A 27,817-nucleotide genomic window follows, 5' to 3' on the forward strand; every position below is an offset into this window, starting at 1 on the left:
TCTATCACCCCCTAAAAACATGGCCGGTAAGGTATGGTCAAATATTTTATATAAGAAAGGGAGAAATGTTGGGAACTAGAAGGACATTCTCCTTCAAAGATTAGCCTGACAGCCCCCTGGGAGACATCCTGCCCTGCCCAGAAGGCATCCTGCAGCTACCTATCTCCCTGGAACATCCTGCGGTTATCAGGATCATCAGACATCTGGCAGCTGGCAGTTTTACCACCCACATCCAGCAATTGCAGAGACCTTCCCCATCCCTAGCATATGAATACCCACCCAGCAATTGCTGATTAGAGAGCTTCCCCATCCCCAGCATATAAATACCCCTGTGTGAACAATAAAAGTTTGCAGCTTGATCAGAACTTTTGTCTTGCTGTCACCTTTCCTGTCTCTTGTCCCTTCATTCCTCCCCATCTAGGTTCCCTGCCCACGTTGATGTGTCCTGCCCGACGGGACATTTAAGAACTTTAGCAGCTTCAATGTTCACGCAGGTGATTTTTGTAAAGGTGCACTTCAGGGTCCAGCCCCTGGGTGGCCACACCTTCAGCTTTGGCCAGCCTGGGCATCTGCAAATGGCCACACTGGAAGCCTCTGCTCCCCATGCTAGAGTGATGTTGAACATCCTGGGTGGCTGAAAGACCTATCCTCTGTGGCCTGGGGGCCAAAATACTGAGCCAGTGCCCAGGCCATGATTTAGGTCACCTCCAGTTGCCTTCCTGTGCCCTCCCAGCTTCAGTGATCCCCGGAAACCTCAAAGACTTTTGCCTCCCAGCTGCCTGGCTCCAGCTTCCTCTTCTGTCATAACAGGGCCCCTGTGTGTCCTCTTCACTCAGTCAGCCCCTCATAAAGACATGGTCACCCTGCATAGGGGCACTCCCTGTGGCAATGTGACCTCATCTTGACTAACTCTGCAACAACACGATTGATTTTAAATCTGTTTGTATCCTGTCCTCTGGGACAGAGTGTCTACCTACCTTTTGGCAAAGACAAGAATCACAGAACTCCACCCCAGGACCAAGAATGCACGTCCTTTCCAGGTCCACATCCAGGCCCATCACCCTCATAGTGCCATTCAGCCTTGCACTTGATAAGTCACAAAGTCAATGTCAGACAGACACCTTCATCTGGTTTGGGGATCTCCAGAGAGGAGGCCTTGGGAGCTTTTGGTCAGGGACCAGAGGCCAAGGGTGGGCACCTCGGGGCAACTTCCACTGAGAACCCCTTCTGTGCCTTCCTGGATTGTGGTCCCAGGGACTGAACACAGGGGTGCCTACCCACTGACCATCCCAGCCCTTTAGAGACAGGGCCTCGCTGAGTTGCTGAGGCTGGCCTCCACCTGGCAAGCCTCCTGCCTCAGCCTCCTGAGGCACTGGGATGACACACACACCTCACCACATCATGCTCCTTCGGACTTTCCAAGCCATCCCCCTCCCCTGTGCCAGCAAACACCTACCACAAGCTTTGCCTTCTTAGATGGCTCCCTGACGGGCGCCTTCCCATGCTCTGCTCCTCTTCTGATAGGAAGCTGGCGGCAAAGGAGCTGAGCAAGCATGGCCACGCCTCAGGGGCGGGGAGTGGGCAGCGCAGGAGTGGGGGGCGGAAGTGGCCACAACCCAGGGGCGGGGGAGTGAGCGGTGCATGAATTGGGGGCGTGGCTATGCCTCTGGGGAGAGGCATGGGCGGGGGAATGGGTGGAGCCAGGACCCTGCAGTGCAATTGCATCTGCGTGGGGACGCTGCAGCCTCCCTGTTGCTGGCCACAATTTGCTTTGAGGCCACTGCATAGCCCCCAGGAACCGCGAGAAGGCGACAACGCATCTCCGCTGTGGGTTTCGTGAGGCCCAGACGACCTAGCCAAAGTCCACACCTAGTCCCCGCTGGCAGCTGGGCTCCTCTAGGGAGGGCGCGGCTGTCCCCCTGCCCAGTGGCTGGCGCTGCCACTGCGGGACGCCCCCGACCTCCGTGGACCCATGCTGGTCCTGCTAGGCTGGGGACCACCGCGGAGCCTCTGGTTTGCAGGGACGCTGCCCAGAGGACAGGTCACCTCAGGGGTCTCCCTGGTCACCTGCAGGAATGCATCCGAGTTGGGTGGGGTGTGCAGAAGCCCGGGGACCCTGGCAGCTTGTTACCACCGCCACTGCGTCCTGAGTGCAACAAGTTCCCGCTTAGCGTGAAGAGTGCAGGTGGCCTGCGGCCAGAGCTGCCCCTAGGCTGCTGAGCACTGGTGTGTTGGGTTTGGGATTCGCCCCTGGGATTGGGACAAAACTCAACCCAGGGGCGCTGGCCACTGCTCCACTTCCCAGTCCTTTGACTTTTAAGACAGCGTCTTCTTGCTAAGTTCAGAGGCCGGCCTCAAATTTGCCATCCTCCAGCCTCAGCCTCCAGCATGGAATGACAGGCGCCTGGCTCAGATCTGGGCTTCTCCAATGGCTGGGAAAGTCGGAAAGGGGTTCGCAAGGGACAATGTTGGTGGCCCTAGAGGCTGAGTCTGTTGCAGGCAGGGGTGGGTTCGGGAAGCCTGCTTGGTTGTAACTGTGCTCCCGCCCCCACCCCTGCTGAAGTCCCTCTGGTCCTTGGGTAAGCCTGGTGCAGGAGCCGAGCCCTAGTGGTCCCCTTGCGCATCCCCAGGGCCACATCTGCCCTGCATCCCCTGTGTTCCGCATGGCGTCCTTCGATGTCCTTCCCCTCAGCTGCTGGTGTCCCCATTAATCACATGAGGTTGACAGCGAAGACCTGCACGCTGGGAGCATGACGGTGGCAGTGACAGCAGGTGATGGAGAGGACAATCGGTGGGCGCCCATTGGCCCATCTTACCGCGCCACCTGTTGATTATCGCCTATGGCGGTGTAGAGGGCAACAGAGGCCTCCTACACCAGGCTGCAGGCCCGCTGTCTTCCAAGTTGGAGGTGGCAGTTTGGTGAATCGCCCTGGGGAGGGGAGAAGGCACAGTGCTGACCGATGGATAAGCAGGGAGAAGGGTGGCCGCTGCCTTCCTTCCCTGGCTCTGCTTCCCTTGAGGCCTGGGACCAAGGGAGGCCGCTGCTCCATTCCCTCAGTGCAGCCCTGGGACAGCAGCCCTGGATCTTTCTCCCAGTGGGGACACTGGGTGAAGCAAGTAACTTCACCTGGTCTGATCCTATGGGCTCTGAGGCCCTCTGCAGACCTTGGTTTCTTATCCCCCAAAAGGAGATTTTTCTTCTAAGCCCAGCATCTGGGAGGGCATGGTGGAACTGGCAGGGGGGTGGGGTTGTCTCCTTGTTGACAGACTGCCAAGGACTCTTCCTGGAGGGACTCAGATAGGGGGCGCCTCTCAATCTGGGCTGCTTGGGTGGCTGATCAAACATCACCTCCCAGGTCCATGGGATATGGTCACACACCTCCAGCGATAGGAGATGGAGGTCCATCTTACAGATGGGGAATCTGAGGTTCAAGAACAGAAAGGAGCATGGCTTGGTAACAAATACCTGTCATTCCAGCATTTTGGGAGGCTGAGGGGGGAGTATTGAAAGTTGGAGGCCAGCCTCAGCAACTTAGAGAGGTCCTGATCAACTCAGAGAGACCCTGGCTCTAAATAAAATAAATAAAGGGTTGGGGACGTGGTCGGTGGGTAAGGGACCCAGGGTTCAGTCCGTGATGCTAAAAAAACAGCCCTTCCTGTCCTGGGTTCTCACTCCCACAGGGACCCTTGGGAGCTGGCAGGAAACTGGGATTGATGGGCCACCCAATCCTGCACTGGGAGGCACCCCAGAGCCTGGGCCCAGCTGTGACCAATTCAAACACTTCAGGGGACCATCCCCCCCTCTTCATCTAAACATCACAACCATTTTTCAGGCTGGAGCTGAAATAGTGCAAAAAATGGGAGTGCTGTCATGGCCGCTAGATGGCGTGTCAGCGCAATAAGATGTGACAAATACCCTGCTCAACCTGGGCTGTGTCCCTTTCATAATGGAGGGAGAGACTTTCCCCCATTGGCGAGGGTTGCTTGGAAAAACTGTCTCTGGGAGATGAATGTGACCATCAGGCCCAGCGGCTGGGGAGTCAGAGGAGATCCAGGCCACCCAACCTGCCCACCCAGCGCCATCTCTGACCAGAGCCAGCTGGCCACCTGAGAAGCAGGAACAGAAGAATATACACCCCTCTGGTCACCAGGGCACCTCCGTCCCAACCCACAGCTGGGGCCTGCTGTCACTGCCGCCTTTCGTCTGTTCCTGGGAAAGGTTGGAGCCTGGGTCAGAGGAGGGGCCAGGCCGAAACCTGCCCTTAGAGGTCAGATCTGAAGACACGCAGCGACCTATAAATACCCAGGACTCAAGTGAGACCAGTTCCACGCACCAAGGGAGGGGGTGCAGCCCAGGGTGCTCTGGGCTCTCATGGCCAGTCGGCTTCCATATTTTTTGGGGGGTATCAGGGATTGAGCCCAGGGTCACTCAACCCTGAGCACCATCCCCAGCCCTATTTTATATAATATTTAGAGACAAGGTCTCGCTGAGTTGCTTAGGGCCTGGCTAAATTGTTGAGGCTCGCCTCCAATTGCGATCCTCCTGCCTCAGCCTCCGGAGCTGCTGGGATGTCAGGCCAGCCCCACTGCGCACACCTTCTTGGAACTTTGATGACCATGTGAGGCCCTGGGTTCGATGCCCAGTGCCACAAGGGGGGAACATAGAATTTTAGAACAGTTTTAGATTTGCAGAGCAGTGTTACGGTGGCAGTGCGTTACTGTGTGTCACTCATCATCCTTTGTAGTTGGCACCTAGTCACCACCTGCACCAACCACCTTCTGTTTTATCTGATTCCCCTTTTTGTGTCCTAATATCCCAGCCAGGGACCTTGTTGTCCCATCTCTAGAAGCTTCTCTGGGCTGTGACCTTTTCTTCAATGGCCCTTGTTCTTGGTGACCTCAACAGTTTGGGGGAGGACTGGTCAGGTGCTGTGCTCATGTCCCTAAGCTGAGCTCATGGCCTGACCTGGACCTTGGGTATGGGGAGTCCACCGTACCCTTGTGTCTGCCGAGGGGCTTGCTGTGGATGCGTCCAGTTGGCGTTGAGTGCCAACTCCTGGCTGGGTCGAGGGGATGCTTCAGACCCACCCGGTCCCTCCTCTCCTGTCCACCTGTGAAGGGTGGTGTCCTGGGCTCAATGGCTGCACATTTACCTCAGTGAGTTGGAACCCGCAGGTGGCCAAGCCCAGTCCCCTGTGTTGACCAAGTTCCTCTGACATCAGCGGGACTCGAGAATGTCACTGCGCACTGGGTGAAAACCCAGAATGACTCTCTCTGGTTGCTCAGGCTGGACCAACTGGGCAGTTGAGAGCCTTCTGTTGGCTCCTGGGTCCCTTCAGAGTGTCCCCATCACTGAGCACCTCAATGTTAGAGGGCCACTGAGTGAGTGGGAGGGGGAAGCACCTGACAGCTGGCCAGTCCAGAAGGTTCCTCCCCAATAGGCTGAGCACAGTGTTCACGGGCAGGACATCAGCTGTCAGGGTGTAGGGACATGGGCCGGAGTGGACCAGGAGATGGTGGGCAGAGGTGGAGGAAGAGAATAGAATTTCATTCGACGAGACAAATGGCAGGGAGAGCCAGGACTGGGAGACAGGGAAATGAGTGGACGTCCCTTTCCCATGTTCACATAGGAACACACGACCAGGGACATCCCACAGAAGGGCCAGCTACAGGAATGAAAGTCACACCCCATATAAGTGACATGGCAGGTTGCACACTGCTGTCATGGGGAGCTAAGAAGAACAAAATCACAGACAAACCTGTGTTCCCACCTATGACAAGGGACAAGGTGCAATTTCATTCAGTATCCTCATTAAAGATGAAGTGGGCTCTTCTGGCCTCTGGGAGCCAGTGTGAGGGAGCCTCTGGAGCCAGGTCACCAGAGAAGCCCCACCTCCTCAGGCCTTTGCTCCCCACAGGAACAAGGAGCCTCAGAGGCCAGTGGAAACCCTGCCCATCAGGGACAGGGTAGCTGTGGCCTTCAGTCACTCTGCTGTTTCCTCCCAGGGGCAACATGCACTCCCTTAGTCCCATCCTGAGTTATGACATCATGGGTGGTAACAGACCCAGGGAGAAGGGACAGCTGGCAGCACCTACCTGATAACACAGTTGCCTCGGTTGGAGGCAAAAATCACTATGGGGGCAATGGAAGATTCCAGAGCTCAGTGAGCAAGGTAAAGCACTCTATGTCCAGCATGTACACCTTATCCATGAACAGCAACCTGGGACCAGCTCAGCCATGCCCTGGTTGATGTACTTGTTCACCACCTAGTTGATCTCACCTCGGCCAGGGTCCCTGCCAGGGGAGAAATGTCAGCTGCTCTCTTCTCCCCACCTCAATTCCCTCCAGACCCAACCCTGCAGCCTGGTTCTCCTACTAGCTCTCTGACACCAGGCTGGGTACAGGACCCATTCCAAGTTTGGTGTCATCATTTGAAAACAAGAATCATGCCAGGTATGGTGGTACATGCCTATAATCCCAGCATCCTAGGAGGCTGAGACAAGAGGATCACAAATTGGAGGCCAGCCTCAGCAACTTAGTAAGGCCCTGAGCAACTCAGTTGAGACCCTGTTTCTGAATAAAATACAGAATAGGACTAGGGACAGGGCTTATTGGGTAAGAACCCCTGAGTTGAATCCCTGTACCCTCATCTAAAAAAAAAGAAAGCAGGCATCATCGCCCCAATGTGCCACAAAAAGACTTTTGTGGAACTGTGTGGGGTGCAGTATCCAGGAACTGCCACAAAGAGCCCCGAGCCTGATGCTGAGACTCCCCACTTGGAAGCCCCAGGGAGATGGTTTTCATACATGAATTGTACTCTGCTTCACTCAGTCAAGGAGCCCTTTTGGGGGCCCTGCATGACAATGCTCAGGTTTCCTTCAAGTGCAGTTAGAATCCTCTCCCCAGGAAACCTGAGCAAAGAGGGTCAGAATAGGCCCAGCCTCGGCCCCAGAACCATTAGCCCCTGCAGAATGGCAGACCTGCCTCAGGTCGCAGCCCTCACTTTCCAAACCAGAGCCTCCTATCATCAGGATGGAGCTGTTCCCAAAGAACCAGGATCTGAAGCCTGTCTTCGCCAAGAGCCATGATGCAGGGCTGTCAAAACCAAGTTCAGAGATGGAACTGCTCTTGGCCACTCATGGAGGAGCTTAGGCTGCTGCAAGGCCTCAAGGTAATAGTGGATTCATGTTGAACTTATGTTTTCAGGGAGTAAACAGGTAATTGGCCAGATAAGGACATAAAATTGAGGAAGAGCCAGGCGCAGTAGCACATGCCTCTCATCCCAGCAGACCGGGAGGCTGAGGCAGGAGTATCACAAGTTGAAGGCCAGCCTCAGCAACCTAGCAATGGCCTAAGAAACTAAGCCAGACCCTGTCTCTAAATAAAAAAATAAAAGTGCTGAGATGGGGCTCAGTGGTTGAGGGCCTCTGAGTTAAATCACCGGCATCAAAAAAAAAAAAAAAAACAAACAAACAAACAAAAAAAAACCCAATAAGTTCACAAAGGAGCAAGGGAGACCCAGTGCCTGGTGTCAAAGTCGGCACCTTTCTGGGACCTCAAAGGAAGCAGATGCTGACCTCAGTGGGGCAAGAGAATACAGTGTGGCCACGGGTTCTAAATGAAGTAAAGACTCAGAGCAGCGCAGTGGGGAGCGCTCAGAACCGGGAGCATGTCAGAGGCAGGGCCTCAACTTGGCTCTGGGCTCAGGTTTCACCACTTGTCCTCCCTGTGATCTCTGTCTTCTTTGGCTTCATCAACTGGCCCATCATGGACATGATGTCTTTCCCCCCTTTTGGAGAGAGGACTTTCTAAGGCTGCTACCAAGGCCCATGCTCCTGCCTCCTGCGGGTCCCTGATGTCACTCAACTTGAAAGCCTAAGGTGGAAATGCTCAGCACAGCTACCCTGGGAAGGATGAGGGGCTCCTGAACTCAGAGGGATCCCCTTGAGGTTTTCCCTGACCTGCAAGAATCAAGCAGAGTCGTCCATGGTGGCACATGTCTTTAAAAATCCTGGCAATTTGGGAGGCTGAGACAGGAGGACCGCAAATTGGAGGCCAGCCTCAGAAACTTAGTGAGGTCCTGAGCAACTCAGCAAGACCCTGTCTCTAAATAAAATGTAAGAAGGGCTGCAGACGGGGCTCCATGGGTAAGCACCCCTGGGGTTTAAGCTTCAGTTCAAAAAAAAAAAAAAAAAACTCTGGCAAGGTAGGAAGAAACTCCAATCCCAAGAGAAAAAAAAGCAAAACCAGGTTCCCAGCAGAAAATCCGTTCCTGGTGGGGAGGAGGAGGCCCCCTTCAAGATGAAGAGCAAACCTGACTCTGTCCAGTGGGGCTCAGAGCAGCACCAGGTGGGAGCTGGAGGACTTGGGGCTCGGGCTCTGCAGTGGCTGGAGCCTCCGTGAGGCTGTCTGAAGTGCTGTGAAGGCTCCCACAAGGAAACCCCAGCCAGAGTTGGAGAGCAGCCCCCAGCAGGCTGGCAGGCAGCCAGGGGCAGACAATGCCCAGAGATCAGCTGTGACAGCATCTGGATATTGGGACAAAGGGGCCAAAGCTCATGTCATGCTCATTGCTGAGCATCCCAGAGGGCCTCCAGGAGGACAGCATGGCCCTGGCCACTGGTTCCCAGAGCCTTGGTCATGTGCTGGACCAGCAGGGCCTGTCCCTGGTGCGTGGCGTGGGCCACTTCCAGGTCATGCAATGTCCCATCCTAGATGACCTTCTTCTTCTTGTTCACATCACCCTAGGGCAGGGCATGTCCTCCTCGGCCTCCAGGGCAATCTCCATGGCCTAGGAACTCCCTGCCTCTGCCAGCAGACCACTGGGCACTAGGACCATACAGAGCTCAGTGACAGAAATGCGCCTGCTGCCCACTGAGGGCCCCCAAGGGTGCTCTCCACCTGCACCCTGCGGCCTGGTGCCACACTGGGTTCCCAGACTCACCCGAGCAACACCTGAGACTTTCTGGAAGATTCTCTCCCCTTTCTTTTCACTCCTGTTAAAGGAGCATCCATGGGACTCACTGGAGCCGGGGGCCCGGGCTCTTCTAAGTGGTGATTTATGGGTGACACGAGGCCTGAGGCTCATCCATCAACCTTGGAGGCGCGGCCACCACAGGACACAGCAGCAGATAGAGGAGGAGCCACCTGGTGCAGTCCCCAGGCTCAGGACTCAAGGACGGACATAGGGAGACAAGGGAAGATGGAAGATGCCACCTGGTGCAACGGGAAGGGACAAAGGCTGTCTGGTCCCTGTCCCCCCAGGGTTTGGGTCTTGAACACTCTGCCTGCTTTAAGTCACCAGGAGATAAAGATAGAGAAAAGCCAAGATGAGTTAGGTAAAGGGACAGCTGTTAACCTTCCCCCACCCAAACCCGCTGAGCAATATGATGCCCTGGTCACCCAGGTCTCCCTCTGGCAGACCCTCAGATGTGGCAATGTCCCCCGGGTAGCATACCTTCACAGCCCCACTGTTGGCCTCCATGTAGATGATGTCCCTGGCCTTAACTCGCTTCTTCTGCAGACTTTCAAAAATGCTGGGGTCCACCTAAAACCAAACCAAACGAGACAAAGGGGGACTCAGACAACCATGATGCACGTTCCAGTTCCTTCTGACCCCGAGGGAAGGCTCCTTTCTGTAACAGACCTGGGGGGCCAGGAACAGTGTTGCACACCTGTCATCCCAGGGACTCAGGAGGCTGAAGCAGGAGGATCACCAATTTGGAGGCCAGCCTCAGCAACTTAGCAAGGGGAGACTCTCTCTCAAAACAATACAAAGCAAAATAAAAAGGGCAGGCTTCTGGCTCCTTGCTTAAGCACTTTGGGTTCAGTTCACAGGGCTAAACATGAGAGAGAGATAGACAGACAGACACCTGAGGTAGCCAGCGACCCTAGGAGTGGGTGGTATGAGCGTATGTGGCAGGGCACAAGAGCCTGGAGTGGGGGCTAAGCACACCAGGAGATGAACCTGAGGGTGACCATGTCTGCCTCCAGGAGACAAGAGAACGTCACCATTACTCTTCCTTGCCTTGACTTAAGGGGTTTCAAAGTGGTAGGAGCATTCTCACAGGGACCTGTCTACTATGAGGGGGACATGTGTCCTTGGCCATGCCCCATGGCACCCTCCAGGATCACCACTACAGCTCCAGTCCTTGGGTTTGGGACATCAGAGCTTCTTGCTTAGCGACCTGAGTCTGCATTTGATGAGGCCCGTGATTCCAACTCTCTGGGCCTCGGTCTCCTCCTCTCTGTGACAGCACCTAGAAGAACCCACAGAGGAGTCCAGAAGGGGAAACATAAGTTGGAATCCCCACAAACTTTCTGGGTCAGGAGGCTGAGGAAGGAGGATCACCAAGGTGGAGGCCAGTCTAGACCACATAGATAGGCCGTAGGGCTGGGGTACATCTAAGTGGCAGAGCGCTAGTTCACTATGGCCAGGGCCCTGGGTTTGAGCCCCAGGACCACAAAAAAGCAAATCCTAGCACCCTTTGGCCCCTGGGGCTGTGCACACAAATCTTGGGGTGACAGTGCTTTACAGGGCCTTGCTCTTCCCCAGGGGTGTGCACTGGGAAAGGACAGCAGCCTCTGCAGACCCCAGCTGGCAGACAGGCCCTCAGGCTGAGCTTCCAGGGCAGCTTCTACAGAAGGCCACCCTGTGGAAACACACCTGAGCTCTGTTCCAGACAGAGTCCTGAGTCAACACCCACTGCAGGGCTCTCTCAGGGGGAGGGGACACCCAAAAGTCCAATCCAGAAACAAAGTAGGTATGTGGTGGCCAAAGGCCAGGGGGAGGGAGAGCAGGTGGCCATTCTTGGGAATGAGGTCCCTTGGAAGGTAATGATAATGTTCTAGAATTAAGATGGGGAGTGTAAACTATGTCATGCATCAAAATCCTGTGGGCCACACACACTTAAAATGGGTGGATCTTGTTTCCAAATGCATCCCAAAAGAGCTGCCAGAAGCTCACCAGGGTTCAGCCTCTCTGGCCTCCTTGGGGCTCTGTGCAAACAGGACCAGGGCTGGGGAGTCCCCAGGCCAAGATTCATAAATCTCCATCAATCTCAGACACTTCACAACTCCACACAATGCACCTGAGGTCCTTCTGTCCCAATATCTCATCCATGAGGGAAAACTGCCCAGAAGGACTTGGGTTTTGGGGGACTGGTGGTACCAGGGATTGGAATCAGGGGGTCCTTGACGACCAAACCCTATCCCCAGCCCTGTTTGGCATTTTATTTAGAGTCAGGGTAACCCTGAGTTGCTTAGTTCCTTGCTTTGGCTGAGGCTGGCTTTCAACTCACGATCTTTGTGCTTCAGCCTCCTGAGCTGCTGGGATCAGAGGTGGGTACCATCTTTGTTTTGGAACACAATTTTCCTCTTCTCCATTAGGCTATTTTCTTCGAGAAGCTGGATGATGAAGACCGATGGATGTATCAAATTTCCACTGTGTTCCTGTGTCCTCTCTCCTACGTGGAAGAGGACAAATTTTCTCTTTTTATCTCAGGCACTTTCATATGGTTGATTTTTCAGATGAACTGGCTCAACGTGTCATTCCTGAGAAGGGGCCACCTTCTCAGAACTTCATTAATCCAGGGTGAACAGGATGTGGTGAGGGATTAAAGAGAGAGAGAGAGAGAGAGGTTTGCTGAGCTAAGGTCCTGAGATTCAGGCCCCTTTAGGAAACAGAAAAATAGCCCTTGGAAGAAGTGACATTTTCATGATCTCCATAAAGTATTGACCCAGAAACCACCTCAGAGAATCAAAGAACCATCAAATTATAAAAGGGGGAAAGATGGAGAGATTCTATGGTGAACAGAGAGTGGTCTAGAGATGAGAAACTGAGCCACATAGAGCTCAGAGGACTCACAAGGGTCACGCAGCAAAAAGGGACTCACAGTCACCCTGCCCCTCAGCAAGCACTGGATGCAGGATGACTGTGGAGCCTCTTTCTGAGCCTAAGGCCTTGATCTGGAAAACAGGGAAATGAGATTCATGGCACCTGCACACACAGGCACAAAGCTTCAAGGAGCCACAGGTAAAATATTTCCAAAAGCCCGCAGCAGGGGACCTGACTATGCAGCAGGGGACAGATACAGAGCTAGTGTGAGTCAATCATAACAACAGTGGATGAGTAAAAATATTATGAAAAAGAAAGAAAAAATAAAACAAAATTGCCGCGTCCCCTCGCCAGCAAAGGAAACACGACACAGGATTCTTCCTTCAGCAGTTTATTCAGGCCTTTATTTTGACATGTCTTCTAGTTTCTACTTCTACTCCTACTGCTACTTCTACTGCTACTCCTACTACTACTCCTCCTGCTACGTGCCCCAGCCCTAATAAAGCAGATAAAGCCCCAATGCACAACTGCCACGTGGATCTTTCTCATAGGGTGTTTTACAGCTACGTGCCGACTCTCCCAAAATAAGGAGTTGTTTATCACAGGCCACGGCGCTTATCAGCGCCATCTTGTAATGGCAGCCACAGTACACAGAAACGGCTCACTACACAAAATTAAGTCCACTTTGACTTTTTGGGGAGGTGGGGGGGGCAGTACTGGGAACTGAACCCAGGGGTGACTTACCCCTGAGGCCCGTCCCCAGCCCCATTTTTTATTTTATTTGGAGACAGGCTCTCCCTGAGCTTCTCAGGGCCTTGACTAAATTGATGAGGCTGGCATCACATTGTGATCCTCCTGCCTCAGCCTCCTGAATGGCTGGGATGACAGGTGTGCTCCACTGTGACTAGCTGGCCAATAGTAATCATGTGGCAGACGAGATGGCAGAAAAAATTTCTTGACTTAATCACACAACTCCCAGGAGTATTAAAAAAAGAAAGAGCTACCTCATGAAGGGAACTACGTCCATGCCCTCTACGAGGTGACCCTTTGTACTACACGATGTTATCCTGAGTGTCCCATATGGCATCGACAATGCAGAGGCCAAGGAAAGAGGGACACAGAGGTCACATCACCTGCCACATGCCACAGTGCTGAGGACAGGGCTCAGGACAGACTCCCCTTGATTTGCTTGATGCTCTTGGCTGTCTTGAGCCCTATGATCACATGGCTGATGATCTTGCCGTAGCCGCCCATGGGGTTCTCAGTCCCATATGGCATCATCTCGGTCACCTCCCCCTCATAGACCTCTTTGGCCTCCTTTATACACAGCTCTTGGAGGGATGGCCAATGGGGACATGGTGAAAAATGGGACCATCCTTCTCTCCACATCCATCTCCTTTCCACCAACAACCTTCTTACCTAAAACTACCACAGCACAAGAACTGACAAGTCACCTTACAGTACAACCCAGTGACACCATCATGGCTGGAGAGCAACACTGCAGGGAGTGGTGGCCAATGGCTGTCATCTCAGCTCGGGAGGGCGAGGCAGGAGGGCAAGCTGGAGGCCAGCCTCAGCAACCCAGTGAGGCCCTGATAAACTCAATGAGACCCTGTCTCCAAATAAATTCAAAACAGGGCTGAGAGGTGGCTCCGTGGTTAGGTGCCCCAGGTTCAATCCCTGGTGCCCCTCCTCAAAAAAAAATAGAAGAGCTGAGGGTCGCTGCTCTCCTGACAAATGGGGAGGTCACAGAGGACTTCTGCTTGCAGGCAGCCATCGGGCTCCTTGTGAGCTGATATGGAAATGTCCCAAAGGCAGAGACACACGGCCACAGGATCAGACACTCAGGCCACTTCCCAGTGTTCAAGGGGGGCGTTATCTTATCACACCATCCCTTGCCTTCTCTTCTCCAGAAACCCAACAAGGACAGGGACACTCAAGACTGGAAGCTAAGGGTCAGCTCTCCTCTGCCTGTGATCCACCTGAGAGCCTGTAAGTGGGGCTTTTGGAAAACACACAAGAGAGAAGCCTCATTTTGTGTTTGATGAACCAAATTTCCATCTCCTGAACCCCAAGACAAACTTCCCAAACAATGTCTGGAGAAGCTGTGCACACCCCAAGTCCCAGCAGCTCTGGAGGCTGAGGCAGGCAGATCATTGGTTAGAAGCCACCCTCTACAACACTGAGGCCCTGAGCAACTCAGGGAGACTCTGTCTCTAAATCAAATGCAAAATAGGGCTAGGGATGGGGCTCAGAGTTCGAGGGCCCTTGGATTCAATCCCTGGTACAAAAAAAAAAAAAGAAATTTCCCAGATAACATGAAGGTATCAGAAAACTGTCCTGCTTGGAAAATTCTGGGCTTTCAAGTCTACTTTTATTTTTTTTTATAGAACCTTTTCTATTCTTCAAAGAGGAAATTTCTCCAAATGGAATGTCTGCCCATATTCATTGTGAGGGGACAGTGACATGAAATTCCCCCAGGAGGGGAAGAAAGGCTTCCCTGTCTCTCAGCCACTCATATTTGTCCAGAAGTTTCATGGTGGTGACCAGCAGACAGGGGAAGGCCCCACGGACAGTGGGCCCAGCTGTGGGCCAGGGGGTGGACTGAGGGTGGTGTCTCTAGCCACAACAGCACAAAGGACATGGGTTTCATCTGCTTGTTCAGGTTTTAAGTCCCTGACAGGGACCTTTATCATGTCAAGGGAGTGACACAGACAAGGACAGATGACCCTCTCTTCCTCCCTCTTCAGCTTCACAGGAAGTCAAAGGTGCAGGGACAGCAGGCTCATGTCTGAGGGGAGGTCACGGCCTGCCTTTTCATTCTGTGGCAGAATCTAGAAATTTCTCTTCAACTGCTGCCCTCAAAAGCCCCTGCTGTGTTTTCCTTCCCCACCCAACCCCAGGGTCCAATCCCAACAAAGGACCCTGGTGACCTCTACTTTTTCAAATTTTAAAGCATTTTAGTTCCTGCTGAGCAATTGCAACACAAGCAACTGTGTAAAGGCCAGTTTTATCAGGTTTCAGTCTCACAAAAAATGTTTTTTTTTATTATTTTTTTTAAGTTGTAGATGGGCACTATACATTTATTTTATTTTTTATTCTTATTTTTATGTGGTGCTAAGGATTGAACCCAGGGCCCCACACATGCTAGGTGGGTGCTCTACCACTGAGCCCATGCCCCAGCCCAGAAAAAATGGTGTTTTTTTTTTTTAATTTAGGTTCTTAAAAATAATGATATTCAGGAATTCGAAAGGTTGTCCTATCTTACTGGTCACACTTTTTTTTGGTTCTTTTTGGTACCAGGAATGGAATTCAGGAGGCCTCAACCCCTGAGCTCCATCCCCAGCCCTTTTTATATTTTATTTAGAGACGAGGTCTCACTGAGTTGCTCAGGGTCTGGCTAAGTTGCTGAGGCTGGCCTCCAACTTGTGATCCTCCTGCCTCAGCCTCCTGAGCTGCTGGAATATTGTTCATATGTTTAATTAATGAGTTAAATAAAATCACTGGCACATGTTTAAACAAGGAATAATAGCACACATCTGTAGCCATAGTTACACAGCATACTGAGGTAAGAGAATGGTTTGAACCCAGGAGTTCCAGGACTGCCTGGGAAACATAGTGAGACCCTGAAAATAGGAAATAAAAAGGGAAAAGGAGAAATGAAGGAAAAACAATGGAGAGAAAAATTTTAAACATAAAACCCAGGTGTGGTTGTACAAGGTCTTGACAACTCGGCAAGACTTTGTCTCTAAAGAAAATAGAAAAAGGGCTGAGGACAGGGCTCAGGTGTTAAATGCCTCTGGGTGCTATATCTGGTACCAAAAATTAAAAATAAAAAGCCTAAGTTCAATGTGACACAAAGCTTAGCTTATGGACACAGTTCAGAATTAGAACACTTCTGTTCAGCATTAGTGTCATACAGGGGCTGGGGGTGGCTCAGCAGCCATGGACCCAAAAGAGAGAGAGACAGAGACAGAGAGAGAGAGACAGGGGGAGAGAGAGAGAAAGCAAGAGACCATAGTTGAGTGCTTACGGGGACCTGCTGGGGAAGATCAAGGGTAGAGTCAGTCCCCCAGAGAGGCACTGCAGGAAGAAAGAGTGCCAGCCACAAGAAAATCAGATGGCTGTGGGGGGAGAAACAGGGTCCCATGACATCTCCCCACTTCCAAATGCTGCACACTTCCACTGCATTCTCTTTCCTTCAGCATTAAATCAAAAGCTCCCCAAGTAGAATTTTTTATCTTTTTATGTATGTATGTATGTATGTATGTATGTATGTATGTATGTATGTATTTGGGTACCAGGGGCCCTTGACCACCAAGCCCCATCCCCAGCCATTTTTATATATTATTTACAGACAGAGTCTCGCTGAGTTGCTCAGGGCCTCACTAAGTTGCTGAGGCTGGTCTCCAACTTCTGATCCTCCTACCTTAGCCTCCCAAGTTGATGGAATGGCTGGCTGCTCTTGCCTGTCTTGTCATCAGCACCAAAAGAACAGGAGCAGTACAATCAACACACCACAGAAGCATTTTTAAGATGAAAGGATTCAAAGCACTGGAGAAGCAACAGCCATTTGTCACTCCAACGTGACACTCACGATGGCCCTGTGGAAGTACTCCATCAGCACCTCTGTGTTCTTGATCTCCATGGAGTAAACTTTGCTCCCCACCATGGGGCAGAAAGGCAACTTACTCCCAAGCTCCTGAGCAATTGCAAGGGCCAGGGCTGTCTACAGAGGCAAGAAAGGAAAGGTTTTCATTTTATAGTCTTGAAAATATAATTCAAAGCCATCTATAAAAATTTTATTCAAGAGGCTGAACATGGTGTCACACACTTGTGATCCCTGAGACTCAGGACGCTGAGGCAGAAGGATGGCAAGGTGGAGCCAGCCTCAGCCACTTAGAAAGGCCCTGAGCAACTCAGTGAGACCTTGTCTCTAAATAAAATATAAAAGGATTGGGGATGGGTCTTAGGGGTTAAGTGCCCCTGAGATCAATCCCTGGGACCAAATAAATAAATAACACTAACAAATCAGGAAGGATTTATTACATGACACTCATTTAATGTTAAAAGGCCAGCAAATAGTGGATGATAAGTGAGGCCAAATCTGGAAGTGGTGGGTGGTCTGCACAAGCTCCTCATGACCGTGCCCTGTGGTCAACTATAAATTGATGCTCAGTACCCTAACTTCGGTTGACAGATGCTAAAGAGACCAGATGGAACAGACATCTCGTCAAATAGCAAGTTATGGAAAGCAAATGCTCTCACGTGGGTCCAGGATTGGGAAATGCCATTGACTCTGAGTGCCATTTCATCCTTCCTCATCTCTGAAACGAGAATGAGCTCAGACCCCCAGTGTGTGGGCCCCGCAGAGCCTCCTGAGTTTCTGAGGGCCTCACTAATTTGCTGAGGCTGGCCTCCAACTTTTGATCCTCCTACCTCAGCCTCCCAAGCTGCTGGGACAAGGCAAAGTGGAGCTATTTCTTCAAAGATGGCCCAGATTTTCTTTTCAATACCATTTTGGTTTCACCTCTGTGCAGCCGACCTGGGGGATGATCAGTGAACACTGTTGGGCAAAATCCACTAGCCCGTGGGGCAGAGGCTGGTTCTAGTTTTGATATTCTATGTGTTTTCCAGTGTGGTCTTGAGCACACAGTAGTGCTAATGCTGGATGGCCTCATCTGGCAAATTAAAATACTGCCTAGATTACAAGGAGACAACAAGCTGCCCACAGGATGGTTTGGTTTGGACCACATAGTCTTAGATGTGCCTTTAAACTTGGCTTTTATTGTGGGGGAATTGAACCCAGGGGCTCTCAAACCCTGAGCCTCATCCCTAGCCCTATTGGGTATTTTATTTAGAGACAGGTCTCCCTGAATTGCTGAGGGCCTCACTTTTGTTGAGGCTGGCCTCAAACTTACTATCCTCTTGTCTCAGCCTCCCGAGCCAGCCACTGGGATTAAAGGCATATGCCACTGTGCCCGGCTCTTGCCATTTTTTTGACTAGGAACTTTCCTGTAGAAATCCAACTATTTGGCTTCTTTGAGAAACTAGGTCTGGACCCAGTGGCCCTCTTTTAGTGAAAAAACACCACATCCTTGGGCTTTAGCCAGTCACTTTGCTTACCTCACTGCCTGAATGCTTAGGGACCTGAGTTGGCAAGCCCAAAGCATGTGTTCTAATAGCAAAGGGAAAATGTCTAGAACAGAACACAGAGGGATGTGATTCCAACACCACATGAACCAGGGGAGGCCATAGGCAGCTCTTCCCACCTGTTTTATTTTGCTGGTTCTGGGAATGGAACCCAGAGCCTTGTATGTGCCAGGCAGCTGCTCCACCACTGAGCCTCAGGCCCAGCATTTTTTTATTTAGAGACAGAGTCTCACTGAGCTGCTGAGGCTGGCCTCCACCTTGAGATCCTCATGCCTCAGCCTCCCGAGTTTCTGGGCTTACAGTTGTGAGCTACTGTGCCTGGTTTTTATGTCCACCTACTACCCAGAATGTCTCTTCCCTGTTCTTTCCCAGCCCCCAACCCCCATTATCAGTTTCCAGTGTCAAAACAGTGACCATGTCCCACTGAACAGCATCCCTGCCTCACTTGACCTAATACTGAAGGGGTGACCATTACCCTTCCATTCAAATAGTACCAATACTTGATTAAGAATAGCTCCATGGCTGTCCAGCTTTCTCCAATTAAAAGCTCATGGAAGGGGCTGGGCTGGGACTGGGTCTCAGTGGTGGAGCACTCACCTAGCATGTTCAGGGCCCTGGGTTCCATCCTCAGCGCCACATAATAATAAATAAATAAAACAAAGGTATTGCGTACAGCTACAATTAAAAAAAATATAATATTATAAAAAAACTCATGGAAGAAAGGCACATATACCTACCCTTTCCTATGGAGCTGTATATATATCACTGATCCTTCCATAGCCTATTATCTTGAAAGTCTAACTTGTATCTTTTTTATATGTTAATATTATCAGGCCTCCCAACTGATCAATCAATACCCACCAAGATGCATCGCAGACTTTTATGTTGTTTTTTAAACAGGGTTACACTATTTATATTTATTTTTAATTTTTTTTCTTCAAAACAAGTTTAATTTTTAATTTTTTATTTTATTTTTAATTTTTTTCTTCAAAACAAACCCTAAATTAGGGGAAGAATTTAAATATTAATAAAAATGCTCAAAAATCAAGCCATTATAAAGTTAAGCTCCCCTCCCCATAGGAATAAATACTGAACTGATATAGGTGACTGAACTGATATAACTGATTTAGGTGTAGATGGACACAACACAATGCTTTTATCTTTATGTGGTTCTGAGGATCAAACCAGGTCCTGCCTATGCTAGGCGAGCACTCTAACGCTGAGCCACAATCCCAGCCCGCTAACTTGTATTGTATGGATTAAGAAACTGAGAGCTGCGTGTTGGGGTGCATGCCTATAATCCCAGCAGCTTGGGATGCTGAGGTGGGAGGATGGCTAGTTGGAGGCCAGCCTCAGCAACTTAGCAATGCCCTAAGCAACTCAGCAAGACCCTGTCTCTAAATAAAATACAAAAAGGACTGAAGTCCTTAACCACCCCTGAGTTTGATCCCTGGTATCCCCCCACACACACAAAAAAAAAGAATTTCTCATTCTTTCCTCTGTTTTTTGGGGACAGCCTTGCAGTGCAGGTTCTTTGGCAGCATTGCTGGCCTCTAACATTGGAGTCCCCCCATCATGTTTTGAAAACCACAAGAGACGACTCTCCAGATACTGGCAAAGATCTTCTGGAGGGCAAAACCAGCCCAGTTTGAAAATCACTGCAGAACTAATCTCACCTTGCTGGACTTCCAGAAAGACCACACAGAGAACGGGAACAGGTCACCACTCAGGGGTTCAGAGCTGGCGACTGTCCACACCAATGACACAAAACAGTGAGACTCAGAAAGCTCTGTGGACATTAAGAAAGGAAAATCAGGGGAGGGTGCCCTATCCAAAAGTACCTCCAAAACATCCAGAAACAAAGGTTCCAACCCTGAAAATCAGACTTCTTAAAAGCAACACTGGAAGACAAAAAGTACTAAATAACACTGAGAGAAATAGCACTGAAGGAAACAGCTATTATGTTGGTGCTGTGGTACAGGCCTGTTATTCCAGCAGCTCAGGAGGCTGAGGCAGGAGGATCATGAGTTGGAGGCCAGCATCAGCAAAAGTGAAGCCCTAAGAAACTAAATTAGACCATGTCTCTAAATAAAATGTAAAAAGGACTGAGGATGGGGCTCAGGAGTTGAGAGCTCCTGGGTTCAATTCTTGGGGTTCAATTCTTGGTAAATCCCCCCTCCAGAAAAAAAATGGAAGACGACTTGGACAAGCTAATGTTCCTGTAAGTGCACACTGTATGGCATTGCAGCCTCACAAAATTTCCCCCAGACACAGAACTTCTTCATCTATCATCAGACACCACACAACACACCCTGGCAACTCCATATGTACAAATTCAAAATAAGAATTCAAGCTTTGACTTCACAGCTGATTGTGTTTCTGCTTCTGAAAGGTCAGGAGCCTGCCCCAGGCCTCCCAGCTGATCAGTCAATACCCATCAAGATGCATCTCAGACCTTTATGTTGTTTATTTCTGAACAGGGTCACATTATGTCACTTAGAGCCTGGTGAAACTGCTGAGGCTAGCCTCCCACATGTGATCCTCCTGTCTCAGCCTCCAGAGTGTATTGAGATGACAGGCAGGGGCCACCATCCCTGGTAAGAGCCCACTTCTTTACATACAAGTGCGTAGGCTCCTACTCTCTGATGCCAAGAGGCCCTTCCAGAGAACAAGCCACGCCCAGACCAGGAGCTCTGGGAAGCCTGAGGATCTGGCCAATCCCCTTGCAAATCCCAACAAGCTCCACCAGGTGTCCTCCTTTGTCCCCTGGAAAGCCCAACTCTTAAGGGGAATTACCAAACCCTCTGCCCAATTCCAGCATTTAAAATCAGTCATCAGTTTGAAGCTCAGCACTCAACTGAGCCATTTTGTGCCATCAGGAGACTTCCTGGTTCTCTGTCTGGAAAACACTAGAAGCCCCTTGAAGATCAAAAGGACGTTTCTGTTATTTTTCAATCATGTATGTAGCCAAAATAGTGGTGGGCAAAGTTTGCATTCAAAAAAATACTGGATGACTCAATTTTCCTTCTCCAATAATGTGCCACAGAAGATTTTTAAATATTTTTTTAATTGTACATGGACACAATATCTTTCTTTTATTTTTTTAATACTCATTTGTTAGTTGTAGTTGGACACAATACATTTATTTTACTTATTTATTTTTACGTGGTGCTGAGGATCGAACCCAGGGTCCTGCACGTGTGAGGTGAGTGGTCTACCACTGAGCTACAGCCTGTCACAAATTTTTTCTAGGCCCTGGACCAAAAGAAACAGATTTTTAGCTGGGCATGTGGTGCATGCCTATAATCCTACTGCTCAGGAGGTTGAGCCAGGAGGATCATGAGTTGGAGGCCAGCCTCAGCAACTTAGCAAGGCCCTTAGCAACTTTAGCAAGACCTTTAGCAAAAACAGATGTGGCTCAGTGGTTGAGTGCCCCCCAAGTTAAATCACTGCTTAAAAATAAAAAGAAAAGAAAAGATAAAAGAGATGCATTTCCCAAGCAAAAGAGACTTGAAAGAGTTCAAGGACAACCCCAGTTACCAGACCCCTCTCAGGACTTTGCCTTCCCTCTGGCAAGTATAATTTTCATTCTAGAAGTATGAGTTTGAGATCAGATTCTTTTCTTAAACACACATATGACCATGTAACTAAACAAAGACAAGTTAAAATGTATAAAATGTATATTCCATTTGGCTTTGACCTGAGGTTCATGCTCTTGGGCATCAGAAATCAATGAGAACACAAGGACCTTTCCAATTCCCAGAGGTCCAGCCCACAGCATGGCTCTTCCTGCCATCTTCTTGCTTTTGATTAACTCTTCTATGATGTCACATCCCTGGTCACTATTACTGTGTTTCAGTGGGGAAAAAAATGCAGTCCCTGGTCCAAATGATTCACAGACACGTCCAACCAACCCTGGGTGCCAGCGCCCTCCAGGCACTGCTCTGGATGCCCCGACAGTGGAGGTGAGAGAGAAAAGACTGGACTGCCGGGCACAGTGGCCCACACCTGTGATCCCAGGGACACAGAAGGCTGAGGCAGGAGGATGTCAGTTCAAATCCAGCCTCAGCCAAAGTGAGGCCCTGAGCAACACAGAGAGACCCTGTCTCTAAATAAAATGCAAAATAGAGCTGGGGAGGGGCTCAGGGGTCGAGGCCTCCCAGAGTTCAATCCCTGGCACCCCCACCCTCCAAAATGAGACAAAGACATGAAACCAGAGACTTTTCTTTGGCACTTTCTGTTAATAGGAGGATCTGAGGCCACAGTCCCAAGCTCATATAAATTGCAGGTTTCTGTAGCTGCTCAACCTCCAGGGAGACCACAGGCCATGACTCTAGAGTCCAGCAGCTTAGAGGCAATGGAATGCAAACCCCCAGCTGTCATTTCTAAACTGGTTGGCCAATGTATGTGCCATTTTTTCTGTAATAATAATAATAATAATAATAATAATACCATAAATGCTGGGACTTGGTAGAGTTTCCACTTAACAAAAGCAGACCTGACTGGTAAAAAGATGCTTGGTCTGGGCGCGGTGGTGCAGGTCTGTCATCCCAGGGCACGTGGAGGCTGAGGCAGGAGGACTGCAAGGTGAAGACCATCTCAGCAGCTCAGCCAAACCCTGTTTCAGAATAAACACAAAAAGGGCCTCAGTATGGCTTCGCGGACAGCACCCCTGGGTCAACTCCGAGAACCAAAGTGACACTGAGTTGGTGCAAACACCAGGATAGTCTCCACACCCCAATGCTCCCGAACCCCATCCCCGCCCACCGCCCCTCTCGAGTGTTCTCCTGGCCAAGGAGCCCCATGGTCGCCTGCTTGGCCAGGGCACTCTCATCAAGCCCCAGCCCATTCTCGTGGCTGTGTGAGGGAATATGGGGCATCTTCGTCATGCCCTCCACCTCCTCAATTTTCAAGGAGCAAGCTGGAGCCCAACCCACGCAGAAATCACTACCCTGCCTCAGCCCAGGGGTTACCAAGCAGCCATTACTAGGGAAGCTCAGAAGAGCCCGCCTCCATTGGTGCCCCATTGGAAGATATTGGAACACCGCCACTCTCCATTGGCTCAGGCATGTGCTCATCGAAGCTGCTGGTAGAGCTCTGCCGACACACTTCCCACTGTGTCTCTGAATTGACTTCCCTGGCAATAGTACTTCTGGCGCTCTGGGGTGTGAATGCAGAAAGATGGAGCCCTGGAGTTTTGCTCCCTGGCTGAGGAGCTGAGCCCAGGCGGTAGGTGGCCCTGATGAGCATTATTCTGGGTGTTTGTTTGGTACCCAGGATTGAAACTAGGGGCTCTAAATCACTGAGCCCCAGCCCCAGCCCATTTTTGTATTTTATTTAGAGATCGGGTCACACTAAGTATCTTAGGGCCTTCCTAAGTTGCTAAGGCTGGCCTCAAACTTGCAATTCTCCTGCCTGAGCCACCAAAGCCACTGGAATTAGAGTTGTGTGCCACCATGCCTGGCACATACTCAGAATCTTAATAAATGACTGAGACTTTGTCAGAAGCAAATGGAATTCTACCATTTTGCAGATGAAGAAAAGGCATCCAGAGGAAAACAGAACTTTCAGAGATAAGCGAGCTCACAGGAGGGTGAAGACATGCCTGAGGTCCAATCCAGCTGCGGGGATTGCTGATGCCCATGTGATTTCTTTGTCCTCTCCAGTCTGACTTTTAAATCTAATTATTTTATTCTGATCATTGACATCATTATTGAGTCCATGTTTGCCTCTTTCCCTCTATTGCTTTACATTATGAATGTGGAGAACACATATTTCCCATTTTAATTTTAATTTTGGAACATGGTACACAGTCTACAAACCAGTTTCTAGATAAGACTTTTTATGAATTCAAAGAAGGTTCTAGAAACACCTTCCCCCCTGCACACTCACACACACTGTTGAATCCATGCTCTTTATTTTTATACTATGTGTTGAACCCAGGGGAACTTTACCACTGAGCCCCATCCCCACTTGTTTTTATATTTTATTTACAGACAAGGTCTCACTGAGTCGCTTAGGGCCTCACTAAGTTGCTGAAGCTGGCCTCCAGCTGGCGATCCTCTTGCCTCAGCCTCCCAAGTCACCAGGATAACAGGCATATGCCACTGTGTCGGAGACCAGCTCCAACAGGGGGTCTCAGGAGACGAACGGATGGTGAGGAGTCGGCGAAAGAGGGGGTGGAGAAACAACACAGACACCAAAGTGAAGGTGTTGATCCCAATCTTTACTTGTGAAGTTGATCATATATACTTTTCATTTTGGCAGGCTTACAGTACTTTGTGGTTACAAAACAGTAATCATTATTCAAAGAAACAAAATATTACATAGTTACAATTAGAATAGAAGAATGTATTTTGACTTATGCATAAGCAAGCATTTGTACTTTCAGTTGAGTTTTGCTTTGAGCTGTTTCTGCTTAGTTAACTTTTAATAATAGTTACAAATGTCCCAAACTATTGGCCTATACCTTGACTATTGTTTCTTGACTTATTGACTGGAACCGGTGCCATGGTTATGGCAAGTGGTTGATTTGTTATTACTTTTAATCAAACAAAAGTAAGAGCACAAACCATTGTGCACAGGAACAAGAACAAGTTGCCCAGTACTAAGCACTAATCTATCTTCTCTAGATTTTAATTTAATTTCTCAAAAACTTCCCTGACAGGAATACAGGGAGTTTTTCATTAGACATTAACAATTTACGCTCCACAGCTGAATCATTGCATTTAGAGCAAACAGATCTATGCTTTAGAAGTAGTTGCATTAATTGGGAAAGTCATGATTTTTCCTTCATACTTAATGGTCATATGAGAAATCACAACTATACTTATTAAAGGAATACAAAAACAAATCAGCCCATTCCCAGAAACATACTGCGCTCCTCTAGAGGATGGACGCCTTGCGCCATCCACCTCAGTAGGGCCTTGCCATTGCCTGAGTCAGGGGAGGGGCGCAGCACCACTGTGCCTAGCTTCAATTATATTTTTATCCACTAATAGGTACTAAAATTCCAGATCAATACAATGAAACATACACCAATAATCCTATGAAGAACTACCTTCCAGAACCATGCACTGGACAATCCCATCTCTGCCGCCTCTCAGTTTCTCAGTCCCAGCAACTTTCACCTTAAGTTCTTCAACCTCTCTTCTCTCCAGCCCAAGACAAATGCCCTCAGTCACTTGGTTCCCAACTTTTCTGCTCCCAGCCTGCCTTGACCTCTGTTGCACCTGACCTTTGAACCCCCAAGCCTGGGGTCAAGCCTGCCTTTTCTTCTGTACTGGTGCTCAGGAGGAGAAAATCACCCAGGGTTCCCCAGGAGTCTTTGGGTCATCATGGCCCCCAACCTCAGCTGAACACTCACAACTGTGCAAGTGATGATCTAATGTTGTATTAGTTAGAATGTTAGTATAACTGCATTAACAGAGAGACTCAAAATAATGGTGGATAAAGCAAAATAGAAATTATTTATTTTTCTCAGTTGGGCACATTGGCACATGCTTGTAATCACAGAGCTCAGGAGGCTGAGGCAGGGGATGTCCAGTTGGAGGCCAGCCTCAGTAACTTAGTGAGACCTAGTATCAAAATAAAACATTAAAAGGGCTGGAGATGTGGATCTGTAGTTAAGCACACCTGGGTTCAAGCTCCAGTAACAAAAACAACAAAAAAGTTATGGCTAGCTGCAAGGGATTTCCAAAAAAGAAAACCAAAGTTCAGGAACCAATGGCTTGACTCGACTGTGAATTCTATGATATATTTAAAGAATAAACACCAGCCAGGCAAGGTGGTGTATTCCTGTCATCCCAGCAGCTAGGGAGGCTGAGGCAAGAGGATTACAAATTAGAGGCCAGCCTCAGCAAAATCGAGGGCCTAAGCAACTCAGTGAGGCCCTGTCTTTCAATAAAATATAAAAAAGTGCTAGAAATGGGGCTCTGTGGATAAGCGCCCCTGGGTTCAAATCCCAGTGCCAAAACAAAGAATGAAACCAAATGCATCTCAAACTCTTACTAAATAAATAAATAAATAAATTAATTAATAAAGAAGAAAAAATGTTTTCTAATATGTTCCCATGAAGCAAGTATCATACTGGTAACAGCATCAAGTAAAGATTCTACAAGGAAAAACAAAACAAAACAAAAACCCAGGTCAATATCCCCATGAACATAGACACAAAATTTCTCACAAAAATCTGGTATTAGTAAACCAAATTCAGCGGCAGGTTTGCTCATTGATTGCGGTCCTAGGGAGGGAACCCAGGGATGCTCTACCATTGTACTGTATCCCTCACTCTTTTGGTGTTTTTATTTTGAGTCACTGTCTTACTAAGTGTGAAGGCTGGCCTCCAACTTGCTTGCCATCCTCCTCCCTCAGCCTTCTGAGCCAACTGGATGACAGATGAACACCATTGTGCCCTGCTTGAATGAGATTCTGCCACTGCATCAGACTTCCTCCACCTCTGATTCAGTGTGGCATTAGCAGATCTGTTCAGTTCTGGGGGTGACAGGGAGCTCAGCTGGAGGCCTGACAGTCTGCTCTGAGGTTGGTGTATGACCCACTAATGAACACACAGCATTAATGGCAATTGCTGGCAAGGTAGAAAAGAGAAAAGAGAAATTTCTATTATACTCCTGAAAGCATCTTTAAAACACAAATTACAATCAAAGGGGAAAGTCTAATAACTTCCTCTGGGCAAATTTATAATGAATCCAGGATTAATTGGCCTTAATGAAGTTGAATTCATGACTGGCTGTTTGTAAAGAACTCTGAACCACCTCGGTTTCAAAATGGCATTGAAGACACAGAAATAAGCCAGCATCCTATGACCATGAAGAACATATTCCAAATCATCCAGTTCTGTGGGCATTTTTCCACCAGTCATGTTCCCAGGGACTGTGACCAGTGTGTGGGACTGAAGGGGACCTCGGGAGTGTGCTGTAGAGGAAAATGCCTATATAGACTAGTGTTCTGGGGGTGAGTCCTACTAAAGTTGGGGTCATGCTATATTTACAGGTGTCCATGCAGACTCAGAGCTGGGTAGCGCATTTTGTCATCTCAACGGTTCAGGAGGCTAAGGCAGGAGGTTCAAAAGTTGGAGTCCAGCCTCAGCAACTTAATGAGGCCCTGAGCAACTCAGCGAGACCCTGTCTCTAAATAAAATACAAAATTGGGCTGAAGATGGGGCTTAGAGGTGAAGCATCCCTGGGTTTTGTACCCAGTACACAGAAAAAAAGAAAAAAATACAGGAAAGAAGACCAGCAGCCCTCAGGACATGGGTGGCCTCAGGAGGGCTGACCTGTGTTCTAGCCTCCATACTCAGTCCCGAGGCTGGCTTTGAACTCAGGCATGTGGCCGCTGTGGAGGTACATGGGGCCAAGGAGGGTCTTGGGCACATCTGTACTACAGATGGCTGTAGAGATATCCTTACTAGCCTGCTATCTCCAAATGACAAGAAGATGGAGAAGTGTCTCCAACTCCATGTCAACACTTCAACAAGCTGGGAACCATAAATGGTGGGCCTTAGTTTCTAAATCTGTGAACTGCAGCCAAGGACAGGAGCAGCCCTGCCTACAGACAGGTCTGTTGGGTGAATTACAGACTAGAAAGTATGGAAATACTCATGAAGCTTTAAAGGACTGTTCAAAGTTGATGACAGGGAGAGATTCAAAAATGTCTGCCGGGTTTTGCTACAGGTGATACTTTAGATGTGTGGGAGTTGTGAGTGAAAGAGGATAATATATTTTTCCATCTGAGTCAGAGAAGTCTATTCAGTTTTGCTGCCCACCATATTCTGTTTAGATAGGTGCAGAGTCTCACACTCATTACTCATG

At 49.5% G+C, this 27,817-nt stretch overlaps 1 pseudogene; it reads right to left on the reverse strand.

Annotated features, from left to right (window-relative positions):
• Positions 1-844: 844 nt before the first annotated feature.
• Positions 845-23,014, reverse strand: LOC113177616 (ruvB-like 1; annotated as a pseudogene).
• Positions 23,015-27,817: the final 4,803 nt, after the last annotated feature.

The sequence above is a fragment of the Urocitellus parryii genome, unplaced genomic scaffold (genome assembly GCF_045843805.1).
Source record: "Urocitellus parryii isolate mUroPar1 unplaced genomic scaffold, mUroPar1.hap1 Scaffold_61, whole genome shotgun sequence".
In the NCBI taxonomy this organism is placed as follows: domain Eukaryota; kingdom Metazoa; phylum Chordata; class Mammalia; order Rodentia; family Sciuridae; genus Urocitellus; species Urocitellus parryii.